Genomic DNA, 14,217 nt, shown 5'->3' with positions numbered 1-14,217 from the left:
ATTTGGTGAAAAATTTCATGCTGGTTGAGTGACATGTAAAGCTAACTCTGGGGACCTTGGGGTGAATGAATTTCAGTGGTAGTTCCCCGTGGGAACGGGAGGTGTCGGTGAGATATCAAACTCTCCGAGAAGCCTTTTATAAATACACAACTGTCCTTGGCTCTTAGGAGGCTGGGGTTGGGAACGGGTTGGAAAATCCAATGAGGAGATGGAATGAAAAGAATCCAGAGACAGAACTTGTTAGGAAGCTGTTAAAACATTATGCCTTTACCCTTCTTTTTTCCTGTCTCCTCACACTTGTCAGGTTTCACTTCATCCTCTCCCACTAATATAATAAAATCACAGAATGTGTACAAATAGTCTAAATGGCCATTTTACACTCATGTCAACCCCTGTGTAACTTCCCCAGTCTAAAACCAAAAGCTTAGCTCCTCTGGAAAAAAAAAAAAAAAAAAATATATATATATATATATATATATATATATATATATATATATATATTTATTGAAGTATAGTCAGTTTGCAATGTTGTGTCAATTTCTGGGGTACAGCATAATGTTTCAGTCAGGCATATACATACATATATTCCTTTTCATGTTCTTTTTCATTATAGGTTACTACAAAATATTGAATATAGTGCCCTGTGCTATACAGTAGAAACTTCTTGTATTTCTATTTAATATATATTAGTTCGTATCTGCTAAGCTCCTTTTAATTCCCTTCAAAGCCCACAGTCAGGCCCTCACGAGACCAGGTCCGCAGGTGAGGGCGGGAGCCGCCCACCCTTCACAGGCACGTGCTGCTATGAGACTGTTGAGTTAGCCTTCTGCTCCCAGATGCACGCGCTAGGAATGTTGCAATCTCATCTTAGTTTGGAGCCAAACCTCTGCTTGTTTTTGATATCTAGAATTTCTATTTCAGTTTTCACCCCATGTTTGTTTGCTAAGTCAGACACATGCACGCACAGATACACGCATGCTTACAAAACAAGAGTGAAATCAGATTCCAGGAGGTGTGGTCACCAAAAGCTTTCAGGACTAGGTAGAAGCTACCAGCAACCCACTGTGTGTGTGTGAGATTCAGTGTGATTGCTGTTACAATTATGCTTTGCCACAGTACTGTCATGCCATCTTTAATGATTCTCAACTGAACAGCCTTGAATTTTTTAATGGAATTATGATTTAATCAGTAAATATTTTTCAAGAGCCAGGAGCACTTTTTGGTACCCCCCAGAACTTGATCCAAGGCTTACTTCAGACCCCAGACATCTTTTCATACTCTATGACAGCTCACTTAGAAATTCACATAGCTTTTATTGTCTGAACTTACATTTGCCCTGTGTTAGCTTTTTGTGAGTGTTAACAGCTTACCTTCTCATTTCCATCATTACTGACAAATATTTATTTAATATCTACTACATATAAAACATGTAAGTATTCTATGCATGTGCTCAATTTGGAAAACTTTTTAATTCAGAAAAACACAGAGGCCAATATAACAAGCACCCTATACAGTAGTAAGTTTCCAGAATTAACAAATGTTAAGATAAATAATGAATGTGTCAGTGCAATATTATACATAAACATTGATGGTGGAGGTAAATATCCTTCACTTCTTATGTCTTTATAGGGGATGGGTCAGACTTTAAGTTTTTTGAGAGAAGAAGTCTAGACTTCCATGACTTCCAGAAGCATCTCTAAGCTCACATAGAGCCTTGTGACTTTTGAGGCAAGTTAATCTTTCTAGGCCTGTTGCCTCATGAATGAAATGGGAGTGAAAATCACAGCTATCTTGGACAGTTGTCGTGGGGCTTAACGGAGCTAACACACGCTCTCTTGATGTATAGCAGGTGCTAAATACGCATTAGCCAGTGTTAGTCTTTTTTGTGTTGCTTTGCTTTGTTTTTAACTAAGATGCTTCCTTGAGGGTTCACAGTCCAGTGCAGGAACAAACAAGAAATCTTTACAACATAATGCTAAGTGCTGCAATAGAAATCAGTGCAAAGAAATGCAGATAAGAGAGTGAACAGGGAGGTGAGGAAGGCTTCATAGAGGCGAGGTGAACTTTGGTCCACTTCCTGGAGAAGAAATCTGGTTTCAACAGGTGAAGAGAGGAGAAGTCACCGCAGGCAGAGGGAGCAGCCTGTGCACAGAAACAGTCCAGTGGCGATGTGCCCACAGGGTCGGCTGCGCGGTGGGTGGAAGGGGATGAGATGGGGGGGAGGGTTGAAGGCATGGATGGTTTCACACCAAGAGTGGCAGAGATCAAAGAGTGAACGTCTCCATCTGTTTGTGGATGTCTGAGCCTGCTTCTTTCTGGGAACTACATTCCAAAGTTGACCATTATTACATTATTTATGAGAAAACTTACAGTATCACCCCCCTCCACATGCCCATTCCTGTAACATAACCCACGGGTAAGCCTTAAGGGGAAAGACCCTAAACGCAGTCAGGCTCCTACAGCTGCTAGTGATGCCATTAGCACTGATAACCAGGACCACCTGGACAGCCGCCGTGAATTTAGGGCTCCCCAAGCTCCAGTGGTCCTATCATGTGGTCTAGAACACGCCATGCTTCTTCCTATGCACCTGTCACTCAGCTGGACCTAGGGAGGAAGTTCGGTCTCCAGACTCAGAGAGCGCTGGGCCGTAATCCCGGCTCTGGTCTGCTCCTGTTTCTCTGTTGGATCCCCAGACCCATCCTCTCCTCTTGTCTGCTCTGCTCCTGCATCAGGAGGCCGACCCTATGGACTGCACTCTCAGGCTCTGCCACCCTCTGGCTTTGGTTGTTCGGGCAATGGGAGAGTCTAGCAGGATGTGGGAAGGCAAGAAGAGAGAGGGAAGCTGGGGTATTTATTCTTCTCTCGCCTTCCCAGCTTCTCTCCGGTCCTCTGTGGCTACTCGTCTTCTCTCATCCCTCGGTGACCCGTCTTCTCTGCATCCCCAGGGAACTCTGTTTCCTCCCTCTGCTCCCTTCAGCTCCCTGCTGCTGCCAGTCCCCGTGCCTGGTCACCCCCCCTGTCAGTTCCTTTAGCTCTGCCCACACCCTCACCCCCTCTAAAGGACCCCTTTACTAAATTATTCTCAGTTAAACCCTTCTGAACATGGCATCCCTTTTCTGCTGGGACCTTGGTCCAATCACCTCTGTACTGGTTGTACGTGACTTTGTCCAAGGACCTTAACCTCTTGGAAACGCAGATTCTCCATATGCAAAATCAGGATAATAATGTTCTCTGCTGCTTAAGTTGTTTGGAGGAAATGGTGAGATCATATGTTTTGATAGAATATTTTTAAAGCCTCTAGCATGGTGCCGGACACACAGAAGGCCCTCAATAAATATTAGCTACTGTTGTCACTGAGAGTGCTATCATTATTAATATTTAGTAGAATTGTGGGAGGTCAGATCAAAAAAGTACCTGGGCCACTGCCAAAGACAACCCCATCATTTTATATTCGAGGAAACTGAGGCCCAGAATGCTCGCCCAAATTCACACAGCTAATTAGTGGCAGAGCTAAGGATAGTATCAGTGTACATTGAAAGAAGGCCAGCTGTGTTTGCATCAATTCTGTTTAACCTCTTTAATGAAGGTGTTGATCCCTTCGGTGACGTCGCCCACTTGTTTTAGAAGTGAGTTACATAAGCCCGGCTCCCTCCACTAACACTTTGTTTGCTCCCTCTGAGAAGAGCATCGTGCTGTCCCAAAATAAGCAAGAATTCAAGAGAAAACCCCTGTTCCACTGCTCCCGCTCCCGCTGCTGACTCATTCACTCCTGGGCCTCTGAGCTCTCGCCCATCAATCACCCATCCCCCAGCGCTCCCAGGCTCGGGGAGGGCGGGAGCCCAGCAGTGCCACCCCGGAGGCTCCCCTGCTGCTTTCAGGGTCTCCCTTCTGCACAGACCTTGGTACCCAGCCAACGATCACATCCAGCTACTTGCCCTTCTTTTGTTTAGACTCTGTGACAGGCAATCCCAGTGGAGACAGAACTCCAGCAGGTACATCTCTTAACCACACACGTTTGAAACAGCTAGATAAAAAGTGAGCATGCGCTCCAGCATCCTGTGACTGGTACTCAGATCTTTTGAGGTTTTAAACAGATACACAAATAACCAGGCATTTCAGTGAGTGACATCCCCTCCCGGGGCAAGCGGAGCAGTCCTTTTCCCAAGGTCAAATAATAAATGCTTAATTATCTTTTTCTTGTCCAAAACAATAATGAACTTTAAATTACCTCCTTCTCATTACTCTCAAAATGCACGTCATGCCCAGGCTGAGTGTGACCGCCAGCGCCGAGCTGACGTTACCTGATCTTACTGCACAGAAAGCCTGTGTTTGCAAGATGCCCAAATAAGGGGTTGATTCAGAAGAAAAAATATTAGTCAAACTATTTGTTTCACTGAATTAATGAATCAATTCGGGTAAAGCAGGCAAGCAGGTAGCCCCGAGCAGGCAAAGCCCTGTGTCCTGGGGTGATCCCTCTCCTTCGTTTCAGGCTTCGGGATCTCAGGGCGACACTGTGGGACTGCTTTGGGCTCAAGGCAACATTTTCTGTCGGCTGCTTTTTCTGCACCATTTCCAGTGATTCAACCCACCTCTCAGGCCACCTGCAGCCCAGCCACTAGCAAGTTTTTGCTTATCACGTTTGAATGTCAGAAAGAAAAAAGTAAGACCTGAGCTCTTTCTTGTTTCTTTTCTTCTTTGTAATATGTGATCTTTTAAAACCAAAAAAAAAAAAAGAAAAAGAAAAAGAAAAAGAAAAAAAAAAGCCCCCAAAATGTACAGGGACACTTGGCTGTAGCGTGTGAAGGGCAGGACTGAAGAGAATGTTAAAAAGTAATAGAATATTGAGGAAACCAGTGTTTCAAAAGAAAATATCAAAAACAGAGGAAGGAAGCTACCATACGTAGTGCACCTACTGTGCATCCGTCATTCCCGCAAGCTTGGCTTCCTCAATTTTTACAGTAACCCTGTGAGTCTGCGGAATCAGAGACCCATGTGCTGTGGTGCAGGTTGTTCACTGCACAAGGGGCATGAAGAGGAGCCAGATCTGTTGGAACCCAGCCTTTGTTCTGCCCAACACACCGGAGGAGGGGGTATCCTTCTCTGATTGTCACAAAAGCATTACATTAGTTTGGCTTCCACCAAAGCAGACCTTGGGTAAGACTTTGGATGCAGGAAGTTTATTGAGAAGTAATTCCAGGAAGCATTGGGGAGTAAGTGAGGTGACAGAGGGAAGGGTGGAAGTCCAGGAAGGGTGAGTTGATGAGTGGTTACCTTTAGGAACAACCAAGGTTTAATCCCACCACGTGCCCTCTGAGAGACGTGGACTGTGCTTCAGAATTGTCCAGATGGGGGGCAAAGAACCTGGGGTATATCTTCACCAACTCTCATCCCTCACTAGGTAAGGGTTGCTCCCAGGGCATGAATACCTTGAACAGGGGTGAAGCACAGTCTGGAGCCAGAGACGGAACTCAGGCAGAGAGGCACACGGGAGCCCACCTGTGGGTTTGGGAACTGCTGACAGGAGACCTCAGGTGGGCAGGGCTGGTAGTCTGGCTGGACAGTCAGAAAACTCAGAGAAGCAGTTACCTGCATACAGACTTGTTCACTGGTCAGCTGTCCTTCAACTGATCTCTTACAGGAAATAAAAATATCATCAAAGTGCCAATTATTTGAAAGGAGAGTAATGGCAAAGGGTTAATTCCACAAAGCTGGGTGTCCAACCATGTTCCAGACACGGGGTCATCATTTTATATCCTTTACATGAATTCTCAGTAATGGATAATTCCTTTTAGAATATGAATAGACTAAACATCAAAATGCCTTACGAGCCTCTTCCATCTCCCTGAATTTCTTCAACGTGGAGTAGGTCGGCTCGTGGTGACCTCAAGACAAGAACTTCAAGAGTTACAGCGATGCTCCTCAGATGCATCCACACTGTCCTGTTCTGTCATATTAAGGAGTCACAACCTGCACACGTGGATCATCCTAAAATACGGCTGGAAACGATCCGTGCGTGTAGTGGTGACGGCTGCGTGTGTGTGTACCATTCGCCCACCAGCACTGCGTGACTTGCCAGCCCTACTGAACCCTGTGGCAGCCCCCGTTCCCTGCAGTGGACACTAAGGTCCTGGAAGGACCCTGCAGCCCTGCAGTGGCTGTGGTGGCCGCGCCGAGGACTCCGGAATTCTCTGCTTCTCACCGGCTCTGTTCTCTGGGCTGCCAAATGCTGACTTAGAAGCTTCCATGCTCTGGTGCTTTTTTGTTGTTTCATGTGGATGTGCCCCAAGAATTTTGCATTCAGAGAGAAATCAAGTCCAGTTTCAGCAAGGCACTGGTCTGAACAGCATCATTCGGGGAAAGCTACAGATTATAAATATTTGAATGGCAGTGTCTTATGGTCAAGTCCAATGTCTCATTTTAGAGGTGACAAAACAGAGGCCTGGGTAACCGAAGTGGCTTGATCACAGTCACACAGACTCTGGTCTCTCTGTCTGCTGGGGTCTCTCTTCTGTTCCGGGATGCTGTGTTCTCTCTCAGGTTGCCAGCAAACTCCCTCTGTGAGCCTGGGGAAGTCACACAATGTGCTGGTTAGTCTTTGTGTCCCCTCAGACACATCCTCTGCTCTTCCTTGCCCTGCTCTGTGTGTCCAGGAAGCTGGAACCACTTCCTTTGCCCCCTAGCTTCCAGCTGATGCCGGAGGAAAATTGGGAGATTTATTCTCTGTGTTCTTTCAGGTCAGGTCATGGATTTCCCAGTGGCTGTGCTCCTTAGGGACGGCTATGACCCCAGTGAAGTGGCTCTCCTCTGATGGCTGCAGCCCTTAACGGATTCCAGCCATGTGGCTCCCTCCCTTCTGCCCTAAGTCTGGGGGTAGCAAAACCTCCCCACTCTTGCTGGCCCCAGAGGCCCACCAGCTCTGCCCCTTAACCCTGTCCACGCTTCTGTACAAAGTCTTCCCAGCTAAACCATCAGAGTGGGCCAGGGGCTCCCTGCCAGGCCAGGGGACACACTTGGGGAAGGTTTCTTCCTTTGAGAAATGGGGATATAACTGTCTACTCGATTCCAGTGAGGGTCAGCTAAGGTCACATATGTCAACAGGCTACGTCTGGCCCAGATGAACGCTTTATTAAACCAGCAGTCATGCCAGGGTTTGGCCCACCCACAGCTTATACCTTAACTCAGTTTCACGTTGACACGTGACAGAAGAGCCCCAACCATCCTCCTCCACCTCTCGGTTCAGCTAAATTGGCAGCTCACGGCAGAGTCTTCCAGTCTGCGTTTGGAAGGCAGTGACATTGCAATCCAGTGCCTTGATCTGGCTGTGAAGCAGTGAGACGCCCCACCTTCTGGCTTGACACCTCAGGCGGCTGCCTGCATTGGTCTGCAAAGGATGCCCGGCCTCTCCTGCCTCCACCTTTTACTTGAAAGCCAGACCAGAATGACTCACTGGTGGCCTCACGCAGCCAAGAAGGGAAATAATTCTCAACCATTGGGGTGTCCCAACCACGCTCCACTTAGAGTTTTGAGCACAGGAGCCGGGACCAGCCTTGGAGAAAAGATACATGGAGAAAGTCTACTCTAGGGCCCTGCCTCACAGTCCTCACCCCGCTCTGCCAATCTCCACCTGCCACACGTGATGCCCCCACTCTTCCCTCCCACCCCCCAACCCAGAATACCGACCTTCGGTCCTCCAAGGACTTCCGAAGTTCACCCCACGCCCCTTGATGCCAGTCAGTACAATCCATTGGCATCTGGCGGTGCCTGGAGCAGGCAGGTGTTATCTCAGGTGCGGGAGAGACAGAGACAGTCAAGACATGTCGATGGCCATTTCGTCTGTGCCAGCGAATACCATTGTGATGATCTGTGAAACTGCCTGATGAATTAGCATAGACATTGCAAACAACCTGCTGTTCAGAGAGGGCCCTTCTGCTTGGTTCTGACTATGCTTCATTAGTGGTTAACGGTCTGGGTTTTGGATTTCGGAAGTCAGCTCTCCCACGTCTTTGCTTGGTGACTTTGAGGAGCAATTTAACCTCTCTGTCCAGTGTGCGCTGGGGCCAGCTCGAGAAGCCTGATGGTGCATAACTCTTCCCAGCTGTGCATTCACCGACGTGAGGTTGGTGCTTTAAAATCTCCCATGACCTGGTGACGACTGAGCCCACAGAAACTGGCAAATGTTACACGCCGGGCCTTTTTTTTGCCTGGAAGTTCAGTTGTTAACATTTACCAGCCAACTACTGCCTCTTCCCCTCTATTTTGCCTCTAGAATGGAACTAAACCACACCTACTGCGTTGGGTCGCTGTAAGGATTAAATGATCCTGAAGACATGGGTGTCACGTGGTGCTTGCTAAATACGCATCATCTGCTACTGTGATTCCTGTCCTAGCCAGTGGAGTTTCTCCTGGGCATTCTTTTGGCTGACGATGCAGCAACCAGGTATTCTAGAAACTTCAGGCTGGGCTGGTCAATAGAGACGACGTCCTTTCCAGATTCCTATCTTGACTCCTCTAAGACTCAGTTTCCTAAAACAAAGCAAAACACAAAAAGTAACTCTTTGCTTGGGAATGACTCATCTTCCTTCCCCGGGAGCACAGTTCGGCTTCCCGGGAATCAGCAGTGATTGGTGAGAGAGGGAATGACCCTCTTGACCCCGGGGTGATTATCAGACTCCTGGAGAAGGAAGGAGCTCGCTGATTAAGTGCTGACCTGCAAAAACCACCCGCATAGGTGTCCAACAATTTCACGCTTGAGAGGCCGGAGCTGAGTTTCTGGGGTTACTCGGGAGGGATCAGGACATCCCGCAGGGTAATAGGAAGGACATGGGGTGAGGAAGAGGTTCCTGCCAAGTGACTGAGAGACACATGATAGTTCAACTGGGAAGGGAGAGTCAGGTTTAATACTGTTTCTGCTCCACACTTAATAATTGAGGTCAATGGTTTATCAAGTCGTCCCTGAGGGCCACAGGGAGGCCAGGCTTCTAAGTGCAGAGAGACAGCAGGGAAGGCTGAGGCTGCGGGAAATATACTCTGAGTTCAGAGCACTAACCCTTACCTGCTGATGCGATCGGGAGGCATTCACAAGATTTTCACTGTGCCGCAATTCCCACCGCTGTGTTAGGTCTTGAAGAACCTTTGGAAACATGTGCTTTCCCACCGAGATAAGGCAAAGTTGCCTAAAAGACAAATATCATATCAGCACAATTGCTCCTATCTGATCAGTTTCAATCTGCGGTCCCATATCTGGAAGCGAGATCCAGAAAGGGCACACTGGGTGGCCTTAATTCCTTTACATGAAATGTGCTTATGATGAATATGGGAGAAGACCTGATTTGAGGGAGACTTTTGGGCGAATGAGCAGCCCCAGAAGAGACCCTGAGAAACCAGAGGGGATGTGTTCCCTTGGGAACAGGGTGCTGGGCGCAGGGGGAGCCAAAGGAGGCAGGAGCCTGGCCTGCGGGCGAGGTGGGATCTTGCGTTCAGGGGGTCAGGGGTGGGGCCCGCAGGAAGCATGAGGCCCACAGCTGCTCGCTGGCCTCTCTGCTTGTGCCAGCTGATGGGTTAGAAAGCTCAACAGGAAAAAAAGTTCTGATAGCAAAAGGGGTCAGAAATGGGAAGGGCAGACTCTGCAGCCTGGTCGGCAGCAGGGAGAGTGTATTTTTGGGCCATCATGTCCCGAGCTGAGAGAAATCAGGAAAGGGAAGCTGAGCATTTAATCCTCCGTGGAGCATGGGCTAATCACACCCAATTTAGTGCTTGTAAGTGAGAAGTTGTCAAGGCTTTTCGACAGCCTTGAAGCTGCAGGCATCAGTAGATAGATGGCCTGAGCCGAGAGGAAGGACATCCGTCCCCGGCGCTGCCTTGAACGCTGCTGCAGCTCTTTGATATTCCAAAGAAGGAGCGGGTTAAGCCAGAAGTGCTCGCCAGAGGCCTGTGATTTAGCCCATGTCCTCTCCATTTCTCCCTCCACTCTCAGCCTCTCAGTCTCTCTCTCTCTTCCTTTCGTCTTGTGGGGCATCTGCCATTAGGAGCAGAGGTGCTGAATCTTCCAGAAATCATTTCAGCTGGCAGGAGAAAGGCAACCTTTCCTCCATCCGGTAAATGTATATCGAACACACTAAATGCCAGGCGCCTGCCTTGTGCAGGGGAGGCAGCGATGAGGGGCGGGGCCTGGAGGAGGCCCGCCCCTCCATATTACTGTCCATCTAGCTTTCCCGGAAGACTTCAGAGCTGGTCATCACAACTCCCTGAACTCACCACCTTCTGTCTTTCTCTTCCAAGTTCCAGGGAGCAAAGTAAATTAAAATCCAAGGCACTGCGCATAGGAGATTTTTTCCTAAGGATTTACACTATTTTTGGCCTCAAAATTTAGCCCACCACCCACTCCACTTTGAATCAACACCCAGGAAATATTATTTTCTCATTTGTAAAATGGTGAAAGCTTGTGGTTTATGCCCAGTGAGATGATGAGAGGAGTCAGTGGAGCGATGCATATAAGGTATTTATATAGTGTATGGCGTATATAGTGTATGGTGTATATAGTGCATGGCGTTTGGCAAACACTCATTAAATGTTAGCTATTATTATTGTTGTTGATATTATTTAACACTGACCAACCCTGCATCGGCTACTGGCCCACGGACTGTGTATTAACACAGTCGGGGACAAAGTTGATATGCATCTTGTTGAATTTCTGAAGAAAGGTGAACTCTTTCTAGCAAGATTTGCTAAACCCTGGTAGACAGGCCTGTTCATACTTCAGCCTTGATTTCCGACAAACTTAAGTGAATATGCAGTTTTTAGTTTTATCACAGGCCTACCACACATGCCTATTTTTAAAAGAGGGAGGATGGTACAGTTGTTTGCTTTGAGAGAAAGAAGAAATTGGTGAGAATTTACAAGTGAATGAATGAATCTATTTTGGTGAGCAGCATTTTCTCTGGGTCCTATAATGATATTCTCTGGCTCTTAAAATGTGTGGCAAGATTTTTTATTATTTTTGTTTTAGAATGTTCAGTTGTTTTTCCTTTTTAAAGTGCACCTTCCGAGGAAACAAATCTTTCTATTGACACTGAAAGTGAGTCATAAAAGAAATGTTGCTGCTTTCCTTTTGAGGGATTTTTTTAGGGTTTCTTTTTTTTCCATGAAGTTTTAGCAACAGGAAAATACGGACTTTCACCATCCGCAGGGATATGATAAAATGGAAGTATGTGTCCCTTGTTTGTCTATTACTACAAACCATAAGAAAACTCACAAATCACTCAAAGCCTTTCAGAAAGGTTGATTGTCAAATAGCCTCCTGTTCCCTTTATTTTTCTAAAACCAAATGGGTGTTAGGGTTTCAGAAAAGTGAGGTTGATAAAAAGCAGCTGATGGAAGGTCCAGATTGCATAAAGGTCAAGTATTTTTATTACAGAAACCCTGGAGAGTGAATGAGGGGGGGATCGGTGTGCACAAAGCCTGCCCGCACTCGCCAAAGAGGCCAATACGCCGGCAATTGATGGAAAATTTCATCAACCACGGCCGTGTTTGCAAATGCAAATTCATGATTGGGCATGAGCAATGGCATTTGAGTTAAAGATTTTTTTCTTGAACCTTTAGAAAATCAAGGTTCTTGTCCAACATTGCCGGGAACGCTGCATAGGGACCAGCTTTTACAACCACTCAGCTTTGTCTTCAGCTCTTTAGCATAGAAAGGGCATATATTAACCTTTGGATATTTTTTGACAAAATCAAAAATTCTCCCCTGCATCTTCAGCACCTATAGCATCACCAGATGTTGAGTAGGGAGGGACATGATAAACACTTGTGGGCCAGACGGACTCCATCAGTAACCCAGGTGCCCCATTTTTTTTTTTTAATTGAAATAGAGTTGATTTACAATGTTGTGTTATTTTCTGGTGTACGGCATAGTGATTCGGTTATAAATGTACATATATTCCTTTTCATATTCTTTTTCAATATTACAAATTATTGAATATAGTTCCTTGTGCTATATAGTATGACCTTATTGTTTATCTATTTTATATATAGTAGTTAGTATCTGCAAATCCCAAACTCCCAGTTTGTCCCTTCCCACCCCCTTTCCCCCTGGTCACCATAAGTTCGTTTTCTATGTCTGTGAGTCTGTTTCTGTTTTGTAAATAAGTTCATTTGTGTCATTTTTTTTTTTTTCTGGATTCCACATATAAGTGCCCAGTTATTTTTTAACGAACCTAATGAGGATGCTTTAGCCATCATGGCCAAGATGCCCCCTTCAGCTGAAGTCCTGTACTTTGAGGAAGTAAAATAATTTGGCCTCTCTGGCCCCCCACTTCCTCTTCTATAAACAAAGGGACTGGACTTTTATCTGGTTATTTCCAGCTCAGGGAAGGAGAGAGGTCAAAGTCACCATACATTGTCAAGAGATTCCTTTCCTTCGGCGAGAGATACCTGGCTTTTAGTTTTTAATTTCTTTTTAATTTAAAAATTTCCCCCTATTCTTCCTGTTTTCTGCTTCCTCCTCCTGCTCTGCCACTGTTTTCTCCTTACAATCACCCATCCAAACAAATGCAAAGGCAAGGGAAAATACATCTCATGCCTTAATTCTGTTTGTTAGTGTCTCCCTAACAAGACCTCATCAGAGAAAGGCTATTAGGATGCTGTGTTCCCTGCAGGTTTCCATTTTTATTGCTCTCTCTCTCTCTCTGACTTGTATTTTCATGTTTATTGCAACTTTGGCTGTAATTTCTTTTACTATCCTAGACAAAGTGAAAAAGAATAGTAATGCATGTTATTTTAGCTGGGTGTTAGCCAAAACCACCCGATTTTCCCTGAGACATGCTGCTCCAGCCACCTTGCAGTGTGGCTATTTTAGCTGCTTCGTGTGACCATTAATCATGTGCCTAAAGGAAACAGATAAACCTTGAGACAGAATTCAGCTTAGCAAATGTTTATTCATTATCTCCCATGTGTCCAGCTCTGGAGCAAGGTGACTAGAGGGTGCAAAGATGGTATGTCAGCGCCTAAGGAAGAGGAGGCAGGAGAAGCTGAGGGAGAAATTACTTATGTGCAAGTTTACTTTTGTGCCTTAAGAAAGACCCAGAGTGCTTGGAGGATTAAAACAAGGAAGAGATTACGTCTGTGTGTGGAGGTGATGTGTTGGGCGACGTCTTTGGGGTTTGCCAGAGTGAAGTCTTTCCATAGTCTTGAGAACCCAGGTATGGAGTTCAAACCTTCCTCTCTTGGGACTAGGGGGTTGTGAACAGCTTTTATGCCAGGAAACCATGATCCCCCCAGTACTTGGGGAAGATGAATCTGGCAGGAGGGTTAGGGGTAGTCTGTGGATGGGGGACGGGAAGGGGGCTGCCTGGAAGGAGCCTTCTCTGTGCCCTGCTCCTGGTTGTGAGGTCTCTTTGCCAATCCCCTCTCCATGTGGTTGGAGCAGCTCACAGCTATAAAAATGTGTTGACCCAAGAGGTTTAATATTAACCAAAGTTATAGTCAAAGTCAATTTGGAGGATTCAAGAAAAAATCTGATGCTAATAGAGAAATAGAAGTCAATATTTGTAATGTGAGTCACAGGCTCAAAATAGAAAAGTAAAACACATTGCTGCTACAGCTCCCAGAGGGCTGGGGGTTACGCAGTGCAGCGGAGCTGCGAACCGGGCTTGACCACCCTCTAGGGCTATTTTCAAATTTCCTCTGGCCCCTTCCTCTAATTTCTAAATTCCAGAGCATGCTATCCCAGTGGAACTTACCAGATATCCAGCCCTGGTGAAGTCATGGCTTGTTTTGAGTGGGTCAATGGAAAAAAAAAGATTTTTTTCCCCCTAGTTGTGTATAACCTTTCTCTCTAGTGACGTGACATGGAACTAACTTATCATGATTTTATTTTGTTGTCCCCACGCATTCCACAGTGGCCATCTTTGTTTACATCCTAATCTCTTGCCTGTTGCCTGTTTTGGATAAGGCAAAGAAGAAGCACAGGAAACAGAAATATCCCAAATAATGTACACTTTTTGTTTTATCAAAATTAACCTCCAAAAAAGTGGGGGTGTTGTTGTCCACCGAGGGGCTCTGATAGGTTGGGGAACTTCTGGAATTTTCCTCGATAAAATGGTCTTTGTGAGCATTGACCTGGCCTTGTCTGGCTCTGATGTTCATCACGGGCTGAGTCTTGAGAACATTGCATTGAGAAAGTTTGGAAAACTAGTAGAAGATTGATGAGGAGGAAGGAAA

This window comes from Camelus bactrianus, chromosome 19, assembly GCF_048773025.1.
Source record: "Camelus bactrianus isolate YW-2024 breed Bactrian camel chromosome 19, ASM4877302v1, whole genome shotgun sequence".
Classification (NCBI taxonomy): domain Eukaryota; kingdom Metazoa; phylum Chordata; class Mammalia; order Artiodactyla; family Camelidae; genus Camelus; species Camelus bactrianus.
This window is presented reverse-complemented; position numbering follows the sequence as displayed.